This window comes from Heterocephalus glaber, unplaced genomic scaffold (genome assembly GCF_053883595.1).
Source record: "Heterocephalus glaber isolate CG9 unplaced genomic scaffold, H.glaber_assembly_v1.0 deba00001004, whole genome shotgun sequence".
Lineage (NCBI taxonomy): Eukaryota > Metazoa > Chordata > Mammalia > Rodentia > Bathyergidae > Heterocephalus > Heterocephalus glaber.
In genome coordinates, this window is record NW_028258179.1 from 1,136,692 (window position 1) to 1,161,324 (window position 24,633).

Here is a 24,633-nt window from a genome sequence, read left to right on the forward strand (position 1 = left end):
TGAAAATAAGCACAACACTATAAAGAAAACTTGGAAAAGTGAAACACTTCTAAATAAAAAATATAACCCTGGCCTGGTACCCATTACATATATACATAGTACGTATGTTCTACACATATATACAGTAAATGTTTTGGTAGCAATACAGACCGTGCCTTGGTCTCTTGTACACAGATAAAGCAGCACTATGAGCAGCACCACCAGCTTCGGATGATAAACCAAACTGCACACACAGTAAATGAAAATATATATGTAGTTCATTTGGCCCATCCTGTAGCCAAGATATGTAAGGAAAGTCTTTCGCAAGAAAAAAAAATTTGTTCCGAGAACTACATTCTCAGATCAATGGCAAAGTTCTAAAAAGAAAAGAGAAATGCACTCAAGATGTCTACAGAAATACAGACACATTTTCCTGTGTGGTGAATTCATTCTATTATATGACATTTTGGTTAACACTGGGGAAAAGAACAGCGGAAGCAATGAGAGATTTAAATGCCAGGTGAACGAACGGTGAAAGGCTGTCACACCAGATCTCTCAGTGTATACATCACAAATGCCAATGACAAGCTAGGAAAGGAGGACAACGCTCCCTCTAAGTCATACATTTTTCTAATTTTATTAGCTAATTATACGCTGTTTATGAATAACAAATCTTTTAAGAGTAGGGCCAAACGCTTCCAATATCATTCAACCTCCCCCCAATCTGATGCTCCGGTTGCAAGCAGTGAGAGACACCCAACACACTCCCTGACCCACACACCCTGTAGTGACACTTAGCAGACAGATTTAGAGATATGTATGAAAGGACCTCAAAAATGTTCTCAGCTTGGCTTTAGAAATGACTAAAGGCACCAACATTAAACCCTGGATGGTTTACTGACTTTGTTCTCTGTATCGAAGCGTACAGCCTGGATGAAGGTCTTCGATTCAGTCCAGGTAAGGTTGTACTTCCACACACCTCTAGAAGAGCATGCTTCTTCCTTCCAAGTTTCTCACAGCCCACATACAGAACACAGCACCACCTCCGACTGACATTCACCCAGTCCTGGGAACACTGACTCCCATCAAGTTGCTGCAAAGACGTCATCGAGTTTGCAGTTGGTTTCCACCCATCCTCCTTTGCGTCCCTTCCAAAGGGTCCTTTTCACCATCTCAATCAAGGTCTTACTTTCTCCATATCTGGTTTCTGGGTCTTCTTGTGTGATAGACCAACCAGAGAGCCCTGCCAGAGCAGTGTGAGACTGGATATACCATCACTGTCACCAATGTCACAGTGCTGCACAGCCTTACTACTTTTCATGGCTCTTATTGTCAACGGGGGACAAGTTTCCTCCCTCCATCCTTAAACCACCTGTAATAAATAAAATGGAAGTTTCCAATTACATGGTACATTGCACCCAGGATGCAAGAATGAATACAACAGGGCTCCAGTACTGTAAACTACTGCCTCTTACAATATAAGACAATCGCTTTCTAGTACTTTAGGTCTCACATTTTAAAAACTGCTAGAAGACAAAAGGCAAAGAAATGTTAAAAAATCTTTACTTTCAGCTAGATGATTCTGAATTTTTTTTTTTTTTTTTTTTTGCTAGTCAGTAGATTAGTCAAGAGAGTCCCTGACCTTTGAAAGTTAGCAAGAAACATGTAACATTGGTACTGATTTGTCATTATTGACTCAGGTGGTTGATCATTAATGGATTCTCCTTACTTCCAGCTGGTACCTGGGCTATGCTTTTGCCCAGAATGAAGATATCAAAGCCATGAAACATTTGTTCTTTTCACAAAGGAGAATTTTAAAACTCTGCCTAAGTCTCTAAGGAAGAATTCTGCGAAAGGTTGGTCTCATGAAGAAAAAGCCACTAACTTCTACTAGAAGCCCCAGTAATGTAAGCTGTTGGCTGGCCCACAAATACTTTGAAATAGATGACAGGCAACTGTCTTCAATAGGAACCAAACACAAGGCCTTAGCAGCTGATGTGTTCAAAGTAAACCGTTCGAGTAGCCTGTGCGTGGGTTTTTGGCTTGAGTACCAGCAACTTCCAGTTTTAAATCAGTAAAGTTTGATACTGCCCTCAAACCCAGCTTGGGCACATCTAGAAGCAGCTTAAATAAGATCTACCTTTATGATATTTCACTCAACAAAATGTCAGATACAAAAACCGAGAGACGGATTTTCCAGTCAGTTCATTTTTGTTTTCTCCAAAGATTTGTTGATAATTCCACACGCAGAGGTATCTTGGCAATACATATTCAAAGTCTAGGTTCTTTGAGAAATAATAATCAGCTCTACAGGAAAATGCATGGGACTGACTTTTTCCCTTTAGTTTAAGTCCTCAATGGAAGAGAGTACGACAGCTTGCGTTCTTACCCTAGCAGGAGTGTGAATCAGAATGCTTAAAAATTAAAAGTTAGTTTGCCTAAGAAAGTCTTTCTTTTTACAAGGGAGTAAAAAAACCAACATTCATATCAGATATTCAAAACTGATGGTGTTCTGTACTAATAGGAAGTGATATAATTCAGCAAGTTCCTAGAAAACAATGGATTCTTATGACTACCGACCTGTTTTAGAAGTTGATGAGCATGCAATGATTAAAATCCGCAACAATGAACATTGTACAACAGTCTGTGAGGTACATGCCATCTGGTTGAATAAGCAGTAACACAGGTGATAGTGGAATGGGGGTTCCACTTATCTCCACTCCCTTTTGAGTGGAGCAGGGCTCCCCAACTAGTAGATCAGGGCAACAGCCACTGCAATGCTCTCTAACCCCGGCTCCTTCCCGGCAGCCCCATTCAAGGCTCAATCCTTCCCAGAAAGAAAATGTTGCTCCTCTCAACAGCAGGGCTGGCAATGCCTGATAAAGAGTTCACACTGACTCAGAGGGAGTCTGATATTTGCATTAATTCACTTAACCTTTAGGAGGCTTCCTGGCAAAAAGATTTAAAATTCAGCAGGCAATATCTTTAAATGTGTTCACTGCCATTTCTGTTTTACAAGGAAAAATTCCAAGATCTGTATACTTTCCAAACAAGAAAAGGATTAACATTTTCACTGCTAATTTGATGTTTTGATAGCAGGTCATTATGATTTTATGTGCTCTCTGTACAGTGTTTTATGAACCAAGCACTAATAGGCCAGCAGGCACCAGGGCCAACGGGCCAATTATATCCAGTTAAATAATGTAACACTGGAAGTTCTCAGAACACACGAGATAAGTGTCTTAAAGACACTAACATGTAGCCCTGGTCATGGTTTTCTTTCAAAGTTTTTTTTTTTTTTTTTTTCCTGGAACTTTAATATCTGTTTAGCAAGCACTCGCTTGTCTTAAAATCCTTCTCATAATAATGCAGGAAATGAAATATCATAACGTGTGCAAAGGAAAAAAAATGGGAATGGAGCAGAAAGTCTATAGAAGTTGGGGAGGGGAGAGGAGAGAAGAAAAGCTCAACATATCTAGTTTATTATGAATACAAAGACATTTCCAGAATTTACAAACACCCACACTGTTCATTCCAAAGAGAGCTTTCAATTTGATGGGATCATCCAGGTTGCCTTCTCTTTACAATATATACAATGGAAGACTTTGATTTCCTTTTCTTCCATTCAATAGCCAATTTTAAGCTGACATTTGAAAATACCCAGTAGAATATATCCTTCTTCAATTTAATTAACATGGCCTATTGTCTTACAGGAAAAATACAAAATTAAGATTAATTCTTATAAGGAACTCAGCTCAACATCAAGTTTATATTACAAGAGATAGTATCAGTAAATATAACTATACAATTGAGAATCATCTATGGCACTATGATTCTTATTATATTATTTTTCTGAATTACAATCTTAAAACGAGGATACACCCTATTCTACTCTTTTTAGCCTTGTTTAAAGCATTTGCTCCACTCTTTACAACAGAACATTGTATACCTCAGTTCCACATCCAAAAAAAAGATGTGCTGTAAGAAATGTTACATTTTCATTAAAAAATTACACATATAAATCAAAACCTATGTTAAATATTTAATACTCTCTCCACCCAACATGAACAATATTATATGAAATAATTTACAATGATGCTTTGTCAAACACAGTTTCAGTAGCAGATGAAACATATCTTGTAAATGCAGTGAGAGGAAACCCATTCTCCTGTGGCATGATGGTGGGCACATCAGCTCATTGTAGCCAGCTAAGAAGTCCTTAAGGTTCAAGATGAAGCTTACGCAGACTCATTCTTCTGGTGTCACAGTGCTTTTTTGCTTGGCACAATATAGAACATGCAGTTCAGTCAACAAACTCCTGAGGATTGTATTAAGTAAACAAACTGAAATGGATGCGTCGTACCATCTACCGAGGAGGAAGATGTGAGGTCCTGGTTGGGAATCATGAAATAGTCTGGGCACCCATGAGTTAAAGGAGGATTTGCTGAGGTCATTTAGGTCTTCATTCTGAAAAAGAAAAGGAAAAAACTTTATCACCCTCTCAGCCTGTACAATCAGTCAGAATTTGGGACTCCTTTCAAAAGGGCACAGAGTACCAGATAAACTGACATTACAGGCACAAACTGTACTGTGTACCTAAATAAAATCAACAACCTCTAACTTTTTTTCCCTTTCAAAATGCAAGCGTGTAGAGCAATCACACACTAAAAGTAGTCAATATTAAATCAGTAAACAAATCAATGTGATCTGGACATTTCAGAGGTTTAGAAACAAAAAGAAAACAAAATTGTTTGGCATTATAACTGAAGGAACAAAAGTTCCTTATAGTAATTGCGTAAACCCACTATAAAACGTGAACAGGTTACTCCCCATCAGTCTCTGCTCAGTCTTCTTTTAGTTAGAAGTCAACTGCAGATTTTAGCATTTGAAGTTGCGAAGTTTATTACAAAACCTGAAATCAATTTTTAATGTGACATTGTGCGACATGAGAATTTTAGATGAAAAAGGAGATGCAAGCAAAGCAGACTTCATTAATCATTAAATAAGAAAAGAAAGGGATTCGGATTTAGGTCTAATAGAAACAAGTTAGTTAGGCAGAAGCACAGGATTTTCTCTCTGCAATTCAAGAAGACAGCCCTCAGAGGAGGAGCCCTTTACAACCTCATAAAACATCTTCTGTTTTTTTTATTATATTAGATGATCCTTCAAAGGTACATATTTTTCATGCATTCAAAAGTTATCTATTACATATCAATATTTATAGAGCGCTCTGAACAGTACGTGGCACAAAATAAGATAATCATAAATACTTGTTGAATGAGAATATGGCTGCATTAAGTACAATGCAGGATTCAAAGTTAAATTCTGCTATAAGGCTTGCCTTCTAGCAATTCTAGAAAGGCAGGCAAGCTCCATTCATACATAGATAGAATGCAAACTAGACAGGGGAGTTATACGATACGTGCACTGGGGAAAAAAATGCTTTGGATGCATGCAGGATGGGAAGAATACTTCCAGCTTAGAATATAAAGCAAGTACCTCACTGACACACTCGGCTTGGATGAGAAGAAAAGAAGTAATGTGGAGACATGGAACCAGGAGCTGTGTCATTGTTGCCTTGCATCTGCAGAGTTTAGCACAAGGCCTGGCACATGGCAATAAATGTGAGCTGAACGAATGAAAGGGACATAGCACACTTCTCTCTGTAGACACAGGATTAAATAAGTCCCAGGGGGACAGCACAGCCATGGACCTGTCAAATGAAGGACACGGCTTCCCAGGACTTCAAGGTAGCTGAAGAGGGGCATAAGGAGTTAAGTCCACAGATATAGGTTGGCTTGATGTTGAAAAACCTTGATAGATGAGCCAGAAGGTCTTTATCTAATTAGAGGGACAACAAGGACTTGCTTTGAGATACGATCAAGATCCACGTCAGCTACAAGGGCAGCAATGGTTTCTAATACAACCATCAGTGTTGACCAATGTATTTTTTTTTCTCTCTCTCCTCCTTTTGAAGGAGGTGAGTCTGGGTTTGATCTATCAGCAATTCATGATTTACATACTTGTAAGGGCTTTCCGATGAGTAGAAGTTTACCAAATGGAAACTAGTTTTATGAGGCAGTTTCTGTTTATTTTAAAATATGAACTCTGCTTCTAAAGGGCAGGTAAACAGACTATTATTTTACTTACTAATAAAACCTTGGCATAAAGCCCCTAGTGAAAAAACCAACAAACAACCCAGATATGGTGGTGCATGCCTGTAATCCCAGCACTCTGGGAGCTAAGGTAGTTAGCTAGGATCACAAGTTCAAGCTCAACTTGGGTAACCTAGTGCCTTAGTGAGACCCTGTCTCAAAGTAAAGAAAATTAAAAAGACCTGGAAATACAGCTCAGTGAGAAGGCCCGGGGTTCAGTTCCTAGCACTGCAAATAAATAAATAAATAAATAAAACGACGACACACACACACACACACACACACACACACAGTTCCAGGCTTATCCCTTTAATTGCCAGAGAAACAGGATTTCCTTCCGGTGGTCTTTATGATTAAAAGCCCATCATTTCCAGGAAACTCCATAGGCAAGGAGCTCCAGGGCTCTCCTTTTCTTTCCAGTTTTTCCTGAACTAGTACAGGAAAATTCCTATCAGAGTATCTACACAAGGCTTGAACATGGCTTCACAGCTCTAGGCCTAAAACTAGGCAAAAAGGCCATACTATATCAGAGGGCCTTGACAAACAATGAAAGTGCCAGATTTAAAATGGAGGAAAAGCAAAAGGCACTCGGTATGTTTTTCATTTTGTATCTGACTCTCATCCAGAAGGCTGCATGCACAGCTCAGGACGGGAACAAGCTGTACCCAATTTTATCACTACAGGTGCCAACCTGCATGGATGCTCAGGGCAGAGACTGGGGGCCCTGGGAGGAGACAGGAAAGTCTGGCCTCACTGGAGGCTGAAATCTATTGTTTTGGGCCACTAGGAATCCTTCCCTGTAATTTTCCAGAACCATGTTCAAAGGGTACAAAATCAAAGGCCCTATCAATTGGATCGCATAGCTTCCATCTAAAGCCTTGGCCTACTACTTTTAGAAGCCTTTTATTGTAAATCATGATCAACATTTGTCTCAGCCACAAATGCTACTTCTTGGTTTTTCAGAGACTTAGGAATGTACAAACAAGTGAAAGCAGGAGGGGAAGGAGGCGGCCATGCGGACATGAGCAGTGGGACAGAGGCCTGCAACAATTTAAAGAAAAAATCTGAACTTCACCCTTACATATATGTGCACATTCATCATATCGCTACAGTGCAGTGACGTGGGTTTTGAACAGACATCCCCGTGATAAAGACCCTTCCGCAGCCACCTTGAGGGCTGGCTAGGCACGCAGTCCAGTCATGCAGCCATTGTCTGCAGCATTTTTGGAATGCCTTCTCAAATTTCCATTTCTTCTTTGTAACTGCCTTGGGCATATTCTTTTGAATGGTCTCTATAGGAGCCAGCCTGAGCCCTTGGAGAGCACATTTGATCTTTGCAGACAGCCCGAAAGCTTTGAGAGCCAAATATGGTGAATCAAGGGGCTGATTAGGCAGGGTAATGGTTCCCAGTGAGGTATTATCTAAAGCAAAAGAGTTCCAAAACTGAAGTTCCAAAAACATAGTTGTTCATGACAGTTTCTCTGATGAATTCGTTGGAAAGGAAGTCCAATGACTTTATAAACACAGCTCAAAATACACTTTACGGGAATTAAGTTCATCCCCCTTTATCCCTCCCTCCACATGCTTGTAACGTAGAAAGGCTGAGCTCAAAAAAAGCAATGCATTTGAACAAAAGCTAAGATCTATATCCATATATTTTTGCCATTTGGAAATATGCTTAAAGAAAGAAAAAAGGCAATACCTATACTAGGTGGCTGCAATCATTCAATTCAATAAATACTGTGAGTGACAAATACAAATGCAGTGATACATACTGTAATAAGCACCAAAAAAGATGACACAGACATGCGCATTGAACACATTTTATATACACAACTGCAATTGATGGACACCAACCACATGTAGCAAATATTGCTATAGTGTTTCACAAATACAGAAGCTCATTTGAAACATGCATAAACGAGAAGCTAAAAAGCAAAATATCTCCTTAAGAGAAGACATTGTGCAAATATTAAGTGGTGATGTTCTGTGATTCATTCTCTCTAGTTTTATCTTTGGGGAATAACTCCTGAACCCAGAAATACGATGCACTTGTCACGAGATTTAGTAGCAGGAAATTACATTTTGACAAAATTTCATCACCACATCAGTATCTACTGTACCTGTCTGTGTGTATCTCCTTGTAAGATAAAACCCACCTAATCCCATTGCCAGTAATGAAAAATGTAATTTTTAAAGCATTATCAAGTAAGTCAACACTTGAGCAATGCTACTTGAGACTTATGGATTATTACATTATTGCATCCAGTAGGAATTTACATTTTCTGGACTCTACCAACCTAAACTATGCCACCAGAGCTGAAAAACAAATAAGGCATTTGCTTCCTTCCACACAGTCCCCACCTACTGATCAGTTTCAACTGCGAAAGCTAAAGATATAGGCACAACGGATTTGTACCCTTCCAGCAATGTATTTTTCTTAGTCAAATCCATTGGCAAGTGTTTTCATCTTGTATTTTCATGTTTTGCAACTTGCCAATTTGTTGAGTCAAGTCCAACATAGTAATAAATATCTGATTAGGGCATTACTAGCAGTTTTTACTCTTACTAAAAAGAAGCAGTTCAGGGGCCACGGATTTAGCTCAGTGGTTTCGCCACCTGCTGCGCAAGCGCAAGGACCTGAGTTCGCTCTCCAGTAACAAAAAAAAAAAAAAAAGAAGCAGTACAATATTATAAGTTGCATAGCTATTGTCATATACTAAAATGTAGCCAGAAAAAAACCCTTCCTCATCCAACTGTGGTTTTTTTTGGTACCAGAGACTGAACTCGGGTCTTTACGCTAGTGCAGCAGGCGGCGAAACCACTGAGCTAAATCCCTGGCCCAATCCAACTGTGTTTTTAAAAACAACTGTACTGATGGCTTTTCTTCAATGGAGATCACTGTATGAAATCTTATACTGTAGGTTCAACTAGAAAAATTCATATAAATTAAATTCCTCCACTTAAAGAAATGTATCAAAGTAGCATATTCCTTTCACTTCATATAAATAGCTGTTGTTTTCAAAATTTGAGTATATCTCATGATATATCAAATATCATGATATTTCAAATGATGTATCTTGAATATAAAACAATGTACAAAATACTGGGAAATATATAAAGAAGAACTAATCATTATTTGTAATTGCTTGCACCCAAGGAAAACCACTATTTATCTGTGGTTCTACTTTCATTATATAGTTGAAGGGTTTGTCTACACTTAATGTCAAGAATGTTTGAGTAGGAGAGGAAAATAATCTTCAAATCATAGAACTTTCTCATTCTTAAAAATCTGCGAAGAGAAACTATTCAAAATGTTAACCCATTTCTTCCCCATTACTGGGAATCGAACTCAAGACCTTCAAGGCAGATGTGGCGCCACTGAGCTACATCCCCAGCCCCTGTTAACCCATTTTTTTTTCAGTACCAGGGATCGAACTCAGGACCTTGTGCTTACAAGGCAGGCACGGCACCAACTGAGCTAAATCCCTGGCCCTGTTAACCCATTTTTTAAACCTTCTTCGTATTCTATTCTTTTCTCATCTTCTCAATTCACTATATATATATGGAAAGTAAGAAAACCTTCTGGCTTCCTGGATATGGTTTTCAAAAGCCTAAGTCCTAAAGGGAATGGGGTAGACAAAACTTTGGAAGAACACAGACGAGGAAGAATTCTTCTCAGAGGAGAAAAAGGCTCCCTTCAACAGAGAAGGAGAGAATAAAGGGGGAGGATGAGACAGCTCAGAGGATGGTGCTGTACCCGACAAGACGCTGGCTCCAGTGCTGTGGGCTCTCCCTCTATTCTGTCTTCTCAGTTCTATCCATTTCCTGTTTCACACCACTGAATCCATCTGCATACCACTACCACAATTCATTTCTTCAACTACCTCCCTGACCTCACTGCAGCTAATTCATGGTACCACTAATTTAGATTGATTGTGTCTTCTAGAATGTTGGCCTATGAATATAGCATCTTATTAAACACCCCAAAAGTACTCTTGTTTTTAAGCATTTCTGAATCTGGCAAATGAGCCCAGTAAGTTTAAAAAAAAAAAAAATCAGTCTCAAATACCTTCTTGTTCTGGGAGTAGATGGGTATTCCTCATTTTAACATTCACACTATAAAATCTCAGGTGAATCAATGAGACCACTCACTGATTTATGTGCTAGGCTGTGAAGCCCTGATTAAAGGAATTCGGGCGCTTAGAGCCTGGGTTCTTCCACCTGAGTTCGATGACAGCAACAAGGGATGAAGTAGCATTTTCACAGTCAATTGAATTAGCTATGAAAATCACCCAATTAAAAAGAAAAGCTAAATCTAGTGATCTTCAAAAGTCTGGGACATGGGAGGAACTCTGTGCTCTTTACACGGTAAGCTGCGAAGTGTGGGGACAAACTGGAGCTCTGGAAAAGACCAAAACTAAGCGGAGAAAAAGTAGCCTCAGTTTTAAAGCCATTGGATCATCACCATCAACATCAACAAATAAATCAAGTTTGGACTAATGCTAGAGAGGTAAGATCAAGATGTTTGCTACTTGATGCTGGAAGGAGAAAGCCATATGAGCTATAGAAAGGAAACCAATTTCTTTTAAAACAGGCCAGGATTGGGCTGGAAAGATTTGGTTTTGTGGTCTTCAATGGCAAAGGGCGACCAACCAGCCAAGCCAGTCCTTTCTGGAGCTGCTTAAATAGCACTCTCGCTGGGTGCTTGTCACGTGGGAGAGCGCTGGGGAGAACAAGGTTGCCGGCCAGCCCTTCGTGGGCACGGGGTTGCCAAGGAAGGAAACTCAGCCAGAGACGCCAACATGTGAGAGGCCATCTCGCTCCACTTCCCCTTTTGTCCCAGTGAAAGCCCTTCTGGCAGGGCTGGTGACTCCAGAAGACCACCAATGAAGAAAGGCACACGATTAGGGCGATCGGGAGTGACCAAGCAGACAATGACCACCGAGCTGTCAGCTCTCGCGGTGGCCAACTGGGATGAAAGCTTTCAGCCCTGTGGATTTCTCCTAGCCCAGCTATAAAGGCGAGAAGGAGGTTCTGGAAATGTTTCAGGATGGTCAGGGATGAGAAGATACCTTCAGTTAAAAACATATAGTTCTCAATCGTTAAACATCCCATCAATGATGTATTTAGCAATCTGTAAACGCATTCAGAAATCTTTTAAACTAAAGAATATCCACTTGAGTTACTTCCCGTTCTTATAAAAAAAACATGCTGATAAAACAGATGGGGTCCATGCCATAAAGCCCCCCCCCATAAATGAAAATTTCTCCCATCTCTCTTTTTACCAATATTATAATATGTCCCATATATGTGACAGAATCAAGGTATGAAGACTCAGGGAAAAAAAAATCCCCCTACATTTCAAGTCTGGCCATATAACCACGACACAGGAAGCTTTAATTTTAACAGAGCTCAACCAAAATAAACCTGTTAGAGGAATACACAAAAGTGATATAATAGAATCCTCCTACCCGAATAAAAAGTCAGAAAAGTCAAGTCCTTTTCCATACATTGGAGGTGCTTCTGCAGTACATTCTCCCTTATATGTATTACTTTCCAGCTCTGAGGTTTCACCCATTATCACTTCACTTTTTCACTTTTGGTTTTGTTTTTGTTTGTAATGGTCAGAACACAGGACACAGGTTTTATAGGTCTGGCTTTGAAACAAACCAGTAGACCTAAATTACATCACAACTTCATTTATAATGTGGTGTAAAAAAAAGCTTGCAGTATCGTTTCTGTAATTAGACAAAAGGGAATCAGGCAGGTCTACTCCTACTGCCTTTACTTTTCTCCTAAACAATAAATAGATGTCTCATTTTTGCCATCTCCCTGGAGTCAAAACGGTCCAAGAAAGTGAGTAGCTGACTGCACATCTGAGGAACTGTCCAGCTACTCAACTGCTTCTCAGGCATCATCAGTTTTTCCCTAACAGCACACGAGCCAGGCACAGAGCAGACGTTCGCAGACAGCTGTGGGTCTGCAGAGAACTGAGGTAAGCATCATTAACACCACTGACATCACTTTTGGCAGCTGGAGAAAGTAGGAAAACCTGTGTTTAATCTATTCCCTACTCACCACAAGTTTTAGCTGGAGTCCCCGATAACATGGGTTGTGGTTGGGTTTATGGAAGAATTTGGTAATGCAAGAAACATCTACTGAACTGAACAAGCATCTTTAAAGGAAACCACAAAGTACCTCAGCAGTACAGCCGTGGTCCCCTTCCTATGGGTTCCTTTGGGTCACTGAACAGTGCTACCAGAGGATAAGGGCCACACCCCACAATTCCTAGTGAGGCTCAAGCTCAGTAGAAGACTTTCTCCATGACACACATCTAGCTAAGATCTCCAGGAAACCACCATTCAAATCACAAACGAAGAAGTTTTCGCTTTTGTGTTTCTCCTTGCTTGGAGAATATCAGGAGAGAAATGAGAAGAATTTAGCTGTCATTCTTGGGGTTTAAATGAATTATTCATAAAGAAAAAAAGGAAAAGTGATCTAATGAAAAAACCCTGAAACCAACTGCAACTGGCCATAAATATATATATTAAGTATATGGCACTATTGTTCAAATGAATTCAACCCACATTCCTCATTCTTTTCACTTTACGAATTCTTAAAGAACTGCAAGTCACAAAGACTTTTGGGCTATGAGAGTGATTCTTTTTTTTTTTTTTTTTGGTACAGGGGATCAAACTCGGGACCTTGCGCTTTCGAGGCAGGCAGCAGAACCACTGAGCTAAATCCCTGGCCCTATGAGAGTGATTCTTAAACACAAGCCAATTTCAAGGACCATGGAAAACAGGGCCGCGCATCTTAGACTTTGGAAGGCCAAGGGCAAGACTCATCTTAATTGGGTTGTGCTGAAGATGAGCTATAACTCTTGCTTGCAAGGAAGGAGTAATGTAGTCGATGTGTTTCCCTCAAATCGCCAATACCTGAGTGAAAAATGAATAACCTGTATGCATTTTGCAACTCTAAGGTCTTTAAGGCAGACAATGGTATAAATTTCCAACTGGCTGCAAACCCTTCTTTACTGTCTCACATAAAGAGGTAAAATTCTCCCAACTGGCAAAGAGGGTTGACCTTTCTGAAATATAATTTAGGGAATTCAATCCCAAAATGGTTTCTTTGAAAATGAAAATTCCATGTCTATCAGACTTTTTAAAGGCTATTTAACTCAAAACTTACTTCCAAATTAAGATTCAAAGTGAAACTCAAGCACAAGGTCCCGAGTTTGATCCCCAGTACCAGAAAAAAAAAAAAAAAAGTGAAACTAAGGCGACTTCCATGATCTGCCCTCTCACTGTTCTTTGCTCTATGAGTTTAGGCAAGTTCCTCACTCTCTAACACCCCCCCAACCCCCACCCCCGTGCTTGCATCTGTAACACAGGATGCCAATGGCCATTGTATAGTTATCATCCAGATGAAACAAAAAGTTCTTATCACTGTGCCTGGCATATAACAATCCCTGAATCATTAGTTCTTTTGTAACCACTCTTATTAAAAACTAGGCCATCTTCTCCTGATACCTGAAAACTTACCAACCTCCCCCCCCCCACCGCCCCCTCAAAAAACCCACAGTGGAACCTGCAAGCAAGAAGGAATCCACAGCCCAAATGCCAGCCAGGGATGGAGCTGAAGCCAATTAAGATGCATCTTGGGAAGACAAAGTTATTTTGGAGAGAAAGTATCAAGGGGAAATGCCAGAACAGAAAGAAAAGGGATGGATAACAGTAGTGAAGCTAAAAATATTGTGATATAATTTTATACAAAAGACTTGCTTACCTGCACAGCAAAAAGAACAACTTAAATATTAAGACAGTAGCATTCATTATCTTTGAGCAGATCTCAAAGTAATGCTACCTACAGAAACTCCATTCAAAGGCTACTTCTACTGCTTGAAGAAATTAGAAGCTTTAAGCCCCCTGCCCTAAGTCTGCTAATGAAAGCCTTAGAATACTACGTGAAAGCATTTACAAAGAAATCACATGAATGGGCTTAAAGAGATGTTCAGTGCAGTGTTTTTTGTTGTTTTTTTCTTTTTTAATGCACTATTTCCAGGTTCTAAAGCATGTTTATAATGGGGGGGGGGGGGATTGGGTGGCTTTTGTTCCCAAATTCTTTTCCCTAATCTCTCATCTTAAGAAACTGAACAGGAGGGTGATCCAGCCAGTCAGTGCTGCCAGAGTAAGTTGAAAAACCGAAATTGTTGCCAGATGCACTTCTAATCGTTGGCAGCTGGAAGACGAGGGCAAAAAAATCGGAAAAGATAATCTGAAATAATTGATAATGCACACACTGCTGCTTGCAACTCTAAGGTCTTTGAGGCAGACAATGGTATAAATTTCCAACTGGCTGCAAACCCTTCTTTACTGTCTCACATAAAGAGGTAAAATTCTCCCAATTGACAAAGAGGGTTGACCTTTCACCCACTGACCCCAAGGCTCATGTTCTTTTGCTTTCGTCTTTCAAGTCTTACTTCCACTTCACTCCAGCTCCTCTCTATTTTCTCCATCCTCTGACATTCTGGCCTCTTTCTTTTTAATTTGGAAAATGCCAGTTGCTCAGATATTGTCTCACAGCATTCTGAATTAAAACTGCATCATGGTCTTGTGGTGCTGAGCTGCCTGCTTGGCTGAACTCAACGATCTGATCCCTGTGGGCAGTTGTGCCCAATTCTTTTTTAGGAGGTGGTGACAACTTGTAATCAAGGGGCCTATGCTAAGAAATATTTATCAGTGTCTGTTATGGACCGAATTACCCATCCCCATTATGCTGAAACCCCCAATATGATATTAGGAAGTGAGAACTTTGGGAGGTAATTAAGTCATGAAGGTGGAGCACTCATACAATAACAGACAGGGAAGCTGCTCTGGTCACCACGAGAAGCTACAAAAAGAAAGCCCACTGCCAACCCTGAAGAGGGGCCTTACCAGACACTGATCAATAGCATCTTGAGATTGGACTACCCAAGCCTCTAGAACTGGGAGAAATAAATGCATGCTGCTTATCACCCAGATTATGATGCAGGAGCAGAAAGAACTAAAACTTCTGCTCTTTGTAGACCTTTCCTGGTCTCCAAGGAGCACACTAAATCTCTAAAGCAGTAGTTCTCAATTCCTGTGAGGAAGAGAAATTTTGCCCCACAGGGGATATTTGGCAATGTCTGAGATTCTTTGGGGTACAACTAGAATAAGGGTGGAATGGGAGAGGCACTACTGGCTTCTCATGGGTAGAGGTCAGGAGCACTAAACATTTCATAATACACAGGACAGAAGCCCGCAACAAAGAATTACCTGGCTCCAAAATGTCCAGTGTTGGGGCTGAGAGAAATCCTGTTCTGGAACAATTTACTCTTTTTAACTGGAGAAATGGGAGAAGCCTCACACTTGGCCTGTCAATTGTTTCTGGGGTCCACACCAACTCTAGGTGTGAGGCGAGGAAGAGGATTTTGTGTGTGTGGTTCCTGCTCTGAGGCCGTCCTGTATCTCTACGATTGCCCACTACCACAGCCTCAGGGTTCCACTGGGTCCCTCCTCCTGTGTATGGCCTTTGCCAAATTATCCTTACCCTTACTGTTATCTAACCTCTGCTGCATCCCATTCCCTGTAACATCTTTACAGAAGACAGTAATTAATCCAAATAGCCAGTTTAGGCCCATGTTTTTCTGTCTCTCCTTCAGAGGAAAACAGCAGCTTCCAATGCAAGGTTACAATAAAGGACTGGCTTCCAAAGCGAGACCAGCAGGTAGTGCGCACGGTGCCCTGGTCACAGAGTCTGGGGAACATGAGCAGGACGAGGCGCAATCCATCTGTGCAGACCATGAAAAACGACCAAGTCCACCTGGAAATCCCCGTATCACCCTCAGGTCTGTATCTTCCCCTTGCTTTCTCAGTGCTTTCTGATTCACTCTATTAAAAACAATCACAACCAATAGACAAGACTGAAACACAAATTCCAGTTAGTTTCTCCGTTTAACATGTCTGCCTAAGAAGACATTTTTAAGTCTGTTTTGCCTAAATATAACCTTAAAGAAAAATAACAAAGGGGCTAGGTGTAAAAAGCTTCATCACTGAGAGTAGACAGGGTCGAGATTCTTAAAATTAGTCAACAAGTAGAAAGAACAAGTTGATTCCCAGGTGGTCAAATACAACGTTTTTCAGAGTGAACCCCAAGTAACAATAGTAATAACAAGTCCTCCTTAATTACGGCCACATAAGCCATTGTGGTACCAAACTTCATGAAGAAAACAATAGCCTCTATTCTTCCCAGACTGTAGCACGAGATGCTGACAGAATGCCGTCAAGAATGAGCCACACAATGTTACCTTATTATGTGGAACATCAACAGGCTATAATTAACACTTAATTAAGAGCCCTATGATAGGCTCTGCCTAAATGTGCTCAAAAGTCACCTGAAGTTTTTGCTGTAAAACCATGTCACCAGTGAACACTAGCCTCCCTGTTTACTTGGTTTCTCTGAAGTTTCCTTGCACGTTGATGGAAGAACTGTGAATGTCACGGCAAGCTTTGTTTTTTAGAGATGATCGTCTTCTTTCTCCTCACTCAGGGTCCCTTAACATAGCTACTACCTCTCCTCACATCACTTCTTCTGGGATCCACTCAAGGGCATTTCTAGTAGAAACAAGGAACAGCTTCCCAGGGTCTTCAAGACTGAAGTACCAGCAACGCTCAATTCTCACTCATTTCTCCAAAGCACAGCTAGAGAAGGTCAATGCATGGTTGCCTTGGAAACACTTGGACCTAAGTAAATAAGCTGGGACTCTTCTCCCCTTACCTTGACCATTTAGTGGCTTACTGTCACTTTTCCCAGGGAGAGAGCCCCCCCCCCAATTTAACAAAATTCAATTTAACCTATTTTTTTCTGTAAAAGTGGCAAGGAGGGTGGTACAATGACTAACCAAAATACACATCTTCCTGGCAGTTATTCCAATTTTTATCTTAAGGGCCCCATTCTCATTTCTACAGGTAACTTCTGCATGACCAACTCGCTGCAAAAAGGGTTCTTGAATTAATATGAAAGGAACAATCAAAGCAGGCCCAGGCCTGGTATTACAAGGACTTTCTTGATTGAGTGGAACTGTTGGAGTTAGAATCATTAAATGAGTTGCCAAGTTGAGGAAACCCTTTAGCAGTACTGCTAAGTGCTACTAGGGGTCTCCTCGTTCTCAAAAGCAATGCTCTTTCTAGCCACCCCGTGAGTCACTGAGATCTTCATACTGCAACTGTTTAGAAAAGTAAAATGATCTTAATAGATGAAGGTAACAGGATGATATTCAACGTAAGTGCAAAGCAAGATTCCATACAGCCAAATCAATCAACTACAAAATGAGAACTTCTATAGGAAAAATATATATCAACATTGTTTAAAATGTTTTAATATCAGGGGTGTTGAATTAACTGAAACTTTCCATACATAAATACTTGCTAAAAATATTATCACTACATTTGGTGCTAAGCCATTAATATAGTACCACATCTAGTTTTGATCTCTACTGTTACCCATATTAGCAAAAAGCACAGAAAAAATAAATTAAGAAGATAAGGAATAAAACAGTGCTTCCTAAACCTAGGATCTCTCTCTGATTTTGTTAAAATGAAGGTTCTGATTCATTGGATTTGGTATAAGGCCCAAGATTCTGCATTTCTTTTTTTTTTTGGTACTGGGGCTCAAACTCTGGACCTTGCGCTTGGTGCAGCAGGTGCCAGAACCACTGAGCTAAATCCTTGGCCCCTAAGATTTCTGCTTTTCTAACCAGCTCCAGAGACACCCCAATGTTGCCGGTCTGAGGACTACACTCTATCAATGAAGTAAAAAAGCTACAAGGAAAGAGGAAAAGTACTATTTAAGTCATATGAAAGAGTAAGAGGACTTAGCTGGAGGACTGAGAAGGGTCACACTATAAGTCATCCTCTATCTTCAAAAGGCAGACTAGTTCAGCTGAAACATGAAGAAAAATTTCTAGATGGATAAAGTCCTAGAAGAGTTAACGAGTGAAGAATGAGAAACTTTTACCCTTGAACAACACAGAGTAGATGACTATAAACACGACGGGGAAGACAACAGAATTCTTTAAGAGATTCCAGCTTTGCTGCTTTCTCTTTTTTTCTGTCTCTCTCTCCCCGTTTTCCTTCTTCCCTTTTTCCCTCCTCTCTGGTCCAGAGCTAAGTGACCAATAGCAATTGTGAGCTCATAACCGTATCAATTTTCATCTCCATCCAGAATCATTTAGATAACCATCCCCTGGGTTTTCTGACTTGGATGCCCAACAGATGCGACAGATGATAAATGAATCAAACCTGAAAATCTTGGTCTTCTTTTCCATAGACTTGACTGTGACCCAAACTTCCTGTCTAAATAAATGCTTTGAGTTCACCTAGGACTCATGAGCACTGACTGTCCTTCTTATCTTCTCATGTCATAAAATCCCACAACCCAATCCTCTCCATTCTGCTCTCTTTTCATTACAAATATTTAAGATTCCACACATTGTTTTTAACTGCACTTAGTGTTTAGACAAAGGAGGAAGGCTGAGGCAGCCAGACTAGGCGGAGGAAAATGACTTTACAAACTGAATGCAGATTACTATGGCATCTGAGGGTCTCAGTCAAGAGAACTAGGTACGGCCGGCCACAAGCATTAGCTAATAGGTGACAGGACAAAATAAACAGGCATCCCTCACCACTCGATGAAATAAACACATTTGCCCCACAGTCATCTTTTATCCAATAAACCACAAGCAGGGATTGGAGGCTGATTCCCAACTCCACATCTTTATTATTTGAAGAGACTGGCAAATAGTAAGAGCCACCAAACCGGCAACGTAGATCTCACCCCAAATAAATGAGGAGAACTGAGACAACAGCTAAATGATGACAACAGTCATTTTCATCAATTTTGAAACATCAAAAACATTGATATCAAAACAGGCTCTCTTCCCACTAAGCATTAATTCCTCCTCTACCACCTTTTCTAAGATCAACATTGATTTCTAGCATAAATAGCTCATCCCCAGAACCACTGCTGCTTATAGAGGGAGGTCCAGAAGTAGCACATTTTGTGACATCAGTGGAAGTAACAAAACCGTAATGATGTGAAGGTACCAAAATCTGCTTAGTAAAAACGTGAGCGAGAAAAGAAGGCCTGTATGTGCTAATAACTTCCACTCAGGCTACCAGACAGTAGCAGACTGCCCCAATTTCTGCAGGAAGCCAAACAGACACGGTCTGCAGTCCTATTTATTTAGAAGTCAGTCACAAGGTTCCGTCTTCCACTCCATGAAGTTTTATAGCGATGGCCCGGCCTTAATTATCTGACGGCAATTGGCCCGCCTCTGTGCTCGGACACCGAGGTGCAGCTTTACTGTATGGAAGGGAAGTCTGGGCAAAGCAAACATAAGCTTCTAATGACTTTAGGAAACGGCAGGAAAATGATGATGTGGCCAGAGATACTCCCCAAGAGCTAATTCCAAAACCACGGCTGGGCTGTGCAATTCACATGCCTCGCAATTCGCACGGATTGTTTTCCTAACCAGCTGGGACAGAGTAAGAACGAACAGAACACATTCTACCCAGGGCTATGGATGCAAGGGGAATGCGGACCTTCTGCAAGGCACTTTCTGCCACAGTCATGTGGCCACCATCAGTGCTCCGAGGACCCAGCTCCCCTTCCTGGAGGGACCTTAGACATTTCATTGGCATCACTGAGCTGTAATTTCTGAGTAAAGTGGTGATAAAATACCTCACTCATTCAGTAGTTGTGGGAATTATATGCAATCGAGACCATAAAGCAGGAGGCACAGATCTTAGAAACCAGTTATAGGATAATTAATTTAGTCTATCTAGTAGCAATAAGCTACCAGAAACCATAGTGGGAGAGGACAGTAGAAAGAGGAACTGAAAGGGGAAAGGAAGGTACTTGACTCTTGATTTTCCACCTCTGCTATTTTGTGTGCTTGCAGAGAGGGGATCTTCAAAGAATCCTGTCTTTGAAATTCTGAGAATTACACTCAGATGATACCACTGGGCCTAAACTGCCACTGTTTTATCACTGAATATGAGGGTGCTACCTATCTGGATATGAATTCGTTTTCATCAGTGAATCCTTATTTGAAACAGATTGTCCCTAACTAAAAGGACAATTCTAAAGCACCCTAAACTTCTGTAATCCATGTTTTTTTAATACTTCATTAGCTGCAAGGCAAGGCAAAATTGTGCCTAGCCATGGGAGATTTATACTATAGTCCAGATGTGCCTGAGACAGTGAATACTTAAAATTAACATCCTTCACTAAATTGTTCTTGGAAGTTTTTTTAATCTCCAGCTCCCTACATGTATATGCTACCTAAGAAAAGAACCCATAAGAAAATAGTAAGTACTCATATATTCTTTACAAAATTCATATAACTTGATTAAGAGTCATTTCAGCCTCCCGTATCCTCCTTCTTTCCTGAATATTTTAGTAAAGTGCTCCTGTGGAGGGGGGGGAGGAAATCTAAATTAATTAACCCATGAACACATAGACAGCAATCTAGAGATTCTCCCAACTCACCAACACTGGCTACATGTTGAACTCTACCTAATAAAGGTTTCAATGTGCACTATTTCATTTAGTCCTTGAGATAATACTAAGATTATATTACTGCTCCTATTTTAAAGACAAAGAAACTGAGGTTTGGAAAAAATGAGTAAATTTTAGCTAGTAAAAGGGGTCACTGGAAATCAAAGTCTATGCTTTCAACCACAAATTTATAGACAATTCTATAAAAAGCATGGGTGGGAGTGCTGTCAAACCTTCCATCTAAACAGAGTTCACTGCAATATACAAAGTTATTTTTATAAAAGGAAACAGAGGGTGAGCTTGGTGTTTACAAAGGGTAATGAGAAATTACATACCGAAATACCATGCTGATAATCTAAACAAAATCAGCTAAAACAACATTCCACATAATAGGCACCTGGATATCAGAGACACCTTCCCTTCTGGAACACAGTTTGCAAAAAAGATTGCCATCATAAAAGCACATGTTCATCCCGTGTTATGTGTCCTCTTGTAAAAACACGAAAAATGAAATCTCTCATTTCTGAAAGTCTAGACAGTGGCAGACAAAGCAACTGGGTGTGACTAATAGATTCTGACCAACACAGCCAAAGGTAAAATGTGAGTCCTGACAGTTCTTGACCCTATAAAATAGAATCCTTTTTCACCATAAGGGCAGGAGCTCTGCAGCCCCACAGCTTCTGGTTCAAGACCTGGTAGACATGGGGATATTTTTATCCCACAATTTTCCTTCAGTTCCTCTGTCCTTTATTTAGAAAGCCAAAATAAAAACCAGAAAAACTATACTTATAAAGTCATAAGCCCATACACTATAATAGGTAAATAAAAGTCCTTTGACATTAGAAGCCACGAAAGAACAGAACATTAAAAAGTAAATCATAAACAGCTGTATCTTCCCTCCCACTTGTTTATATTCCTGGACATCCATTTTTTAAATATATTTCCTATGTAGATCAAATCATGCTGTACTTGGAGGAGAAAAACAATGATGTTAGCTTTAAAATATTACACAGTTTACATATCAACAGAGCTAAGTTTGTGCACATTATTCTAGTTGGCAGCCACTGAGCTGAATGGCTCAAGTGGAAAGCTATAATTAGTGTGTTAATTATCTCAGTCTACAGAAAAATCAAAAATACCTAGGTCACCTTTAAAATGGGATCTAGCGTGACTGTGCTTCTTAGGAGAGAGTGTAAGACACAGCTGGTTTAACAAGTTAAGACAGTCCCAAAATCTTTTTTCAAATTGAACTTGGGTGCACAAAGCCTGGATGAAAATAAATACAATTAATTACTGGAGGGTTGTCTGACTCTTCATCTCCTACTTCCTTCCCTCCTCCTCCCTTCCCTCAACTTGTTTTCCTTTCCCTAAATAATCTTCTCCCTTTCAATTCATGCCACTCATAAATACTGCTCAACTCCTTACTGATACTCAGGCTTAGCAAACTGGGTGGCCTCATACCAACAACCTTTCTCATTTTTATTTTTAATTTTTAAATTCTTGCCTTCAAGCATCAAAACACTAATCTAGCAAAAAGCTACCCTCATGAGCACGGATCTCCCTCCAGGATCACACATATATGTGAAAGAAGAACAGGAAAGAGTCACATCTTCAGAATGCTGGTTATGAAATCAAAACAACATTTGGCCAAAAGGTCTTCAAAACACAATATCCATTCACAGACTTCATGCACGTATTTTCAGTAGTCCTTTCAAAGGGAAATCCTTCTTCCTGGGCACAGTCTAAGACTCTCTGCTTACTTGTTTTGTTTGTTTAGTGATGCTAGGGATCAAAGCCAGGGCCTTGTCCACACTAAGCAAGAACTCTTACCACCATGCTACACCCCCGACCTTTGGCCTTAAATTTCAAATAACACAGTATCTATCAGGAGCAGCAAATTCGTATCAGATGAGAGAGCCAGTAAGTTCAGGCAGGTAAGAGATTTGGCTGCCCTGAACTCTCAGGAAAGCATTTATCCTATACCCACATGTCTAAGGTACAAGCCAAGGAGGATCATCAACTCATCTCTTTTTTTTTTTTCTTTTTCTTTTTTTAGAGACAGGGTCTTGCCATGTAGTTCAGGCTGGTCTTGAACTCACTATGTATCCCAGGCTGGCCTTGAACTTGTGGAGATCCTCCTGCATCAGCTTCCCAAGTGCTGGGATTACAGGAGTGCACCACCATGCCCGGCCATCAACTCATCTTACTGAGAAAGTTTTGATGTTACAATATAGTATTACTGACCTCAGTGGTTCAAAATATATACTCCATCGAAGGAGGTGGAACAACACTTGTCAGCAAATCACTGTCTCTCAAAAATCCCCAAAGATTATGCTTAAACATGAGCTCTGCCTGTGTGTGTGTGTGTGTGTATGCATGGATGGGGTACTGAAGATTGGAAGATTAAATCTAGAGCCTTCATGCTGAGCTACAGCCCCACTCATTTTTCTGTTTTTTTACTTTGAGACAAGATTTCTATAAATTGCTAAATTACCTCAGGTTGGGCTCAAATTTGGCATCCTCCTGCCTCAGCCTCCCAGAGGGCTAGGATTACAGCCGTGTGACACCGCACTCGACTGAAAGTCTTGACATTCAAAGAAGCACCTTTAGTGTTAATGCATACCTAAAATTTAATGAAGATGAGTAAAAGGAAACAACATAGTCTTTCCTTTAGGACAAAATTAAATGACCTCTTGATCCACTACAATATGCTTATTGATGCATTATAAAAGCAACCAGAAGTCAGACCCAATGTTTCATCCACAACTGGGATAGAGCAGAGCTGTCTCCTTTAAAACAGAATGGTTCTTTTCCTCAACAGGCCGTATATTATGTGACCAAAGTACGTGCTTGCTTTCAGTGGCAAAGTGCCTGTACAAGCACAAATCCATGTGACTATTTATAAAGTACTGTAATCAATGCGTACGGACAATGACTCCAAATTATATATTGGCAAAACTTGTAACACAGAGAGTAGGAAGCTTTCACTACTACAGGATGGCTGGTGCCACCAAACTTGGACTCTGGGAGATCCAATCCCGGCACGCACGAAGGCGGCAGCCCCATAACACGTTCCAAAGAACGTAAGCCCAGTGATGAAGCTCTGGATGAAGGCATTTAGGAGCTGTTGTCCTCTTGACATCTCCCACCTCATGTCAGAGCCCTGACATTTTGTTTGACCATGTATTCCTTACACTTAGCAGCAGAGGATACGTAGTCTTGATTTCATACTAATTACTTTAACATCCTGTGAAACACACTTGGAAAACACTGTATAAACCCCCTCCCTAGAAAAATTTCCCCTTGAATTTTGCTATCCAAAAAGTATTTTGATAAGATGCTACACAAAATATAGGTATAAGCCAAAGAAATGCCTTTAGGATAAAAAAATAATTGATAAAAATTAACTGGGCATTTAAAAATATGCTTTAATTGAACATACCATACTTGGATTTTTACTCCCAAATTTCTAATAGGATTTTTATTCAATGAGACAGATATTAATACATTAATAATTTAGAATTTGGCATAATACCTATATGTCAAAAGAATTCTGAGTTGCTCTGAGTCTGAAGGAAGTGAAAATGAGAGGGGAAGAAATAAATTGAAAAGGAGAGAGAGAGAGAGAGAGAGAGAGAGAGAGAGAGAGAGAGAGAGAGAGAGCTTCCTTCCCTAATTACTCACAGACCCAATTTGAATTCAGAAAACCATTCTTCATGTTTCAGGATTCATGCATGAAAGCTGTTTTATTTTTACCTTCACTGCACTGGTCGATGAATGCCATGTAAGTGATGGCTTGTTATGGTACAAATACTTTTAAATAAAGCTTGAAGAACTAGAGACACATGTAAATATTTTACATTGCTAAGAAATCAGCTCTACCATTGGTCTACCGTCATGACCACGTAGATGA

The 24,633-nt window shown here is 40.2% G+C and overlaps 1 protein-coding gene across 1 annotated transcript in view; it reads right to left on the reverse strand.

Moving 5' to 3' along the window:
* Positions 1-3,440: 3,440 nt before the first annotated feature.
* Positions 3,441-24,633, reverse strand: part of Irs1 (insulin receptor substrate 1) — a 54,909-nt gene continuing 33,716 nt past the window's right edge. Inside the window, exon 2 of the mRNA XM_004867975.3 lies at positions 3,441-4,446. The gene's annotated coding sequence lies outside the window, so the exon portion shown is untranslated. The remainder of the gene's footprint in view (positions 4,447-24,633) is intronic.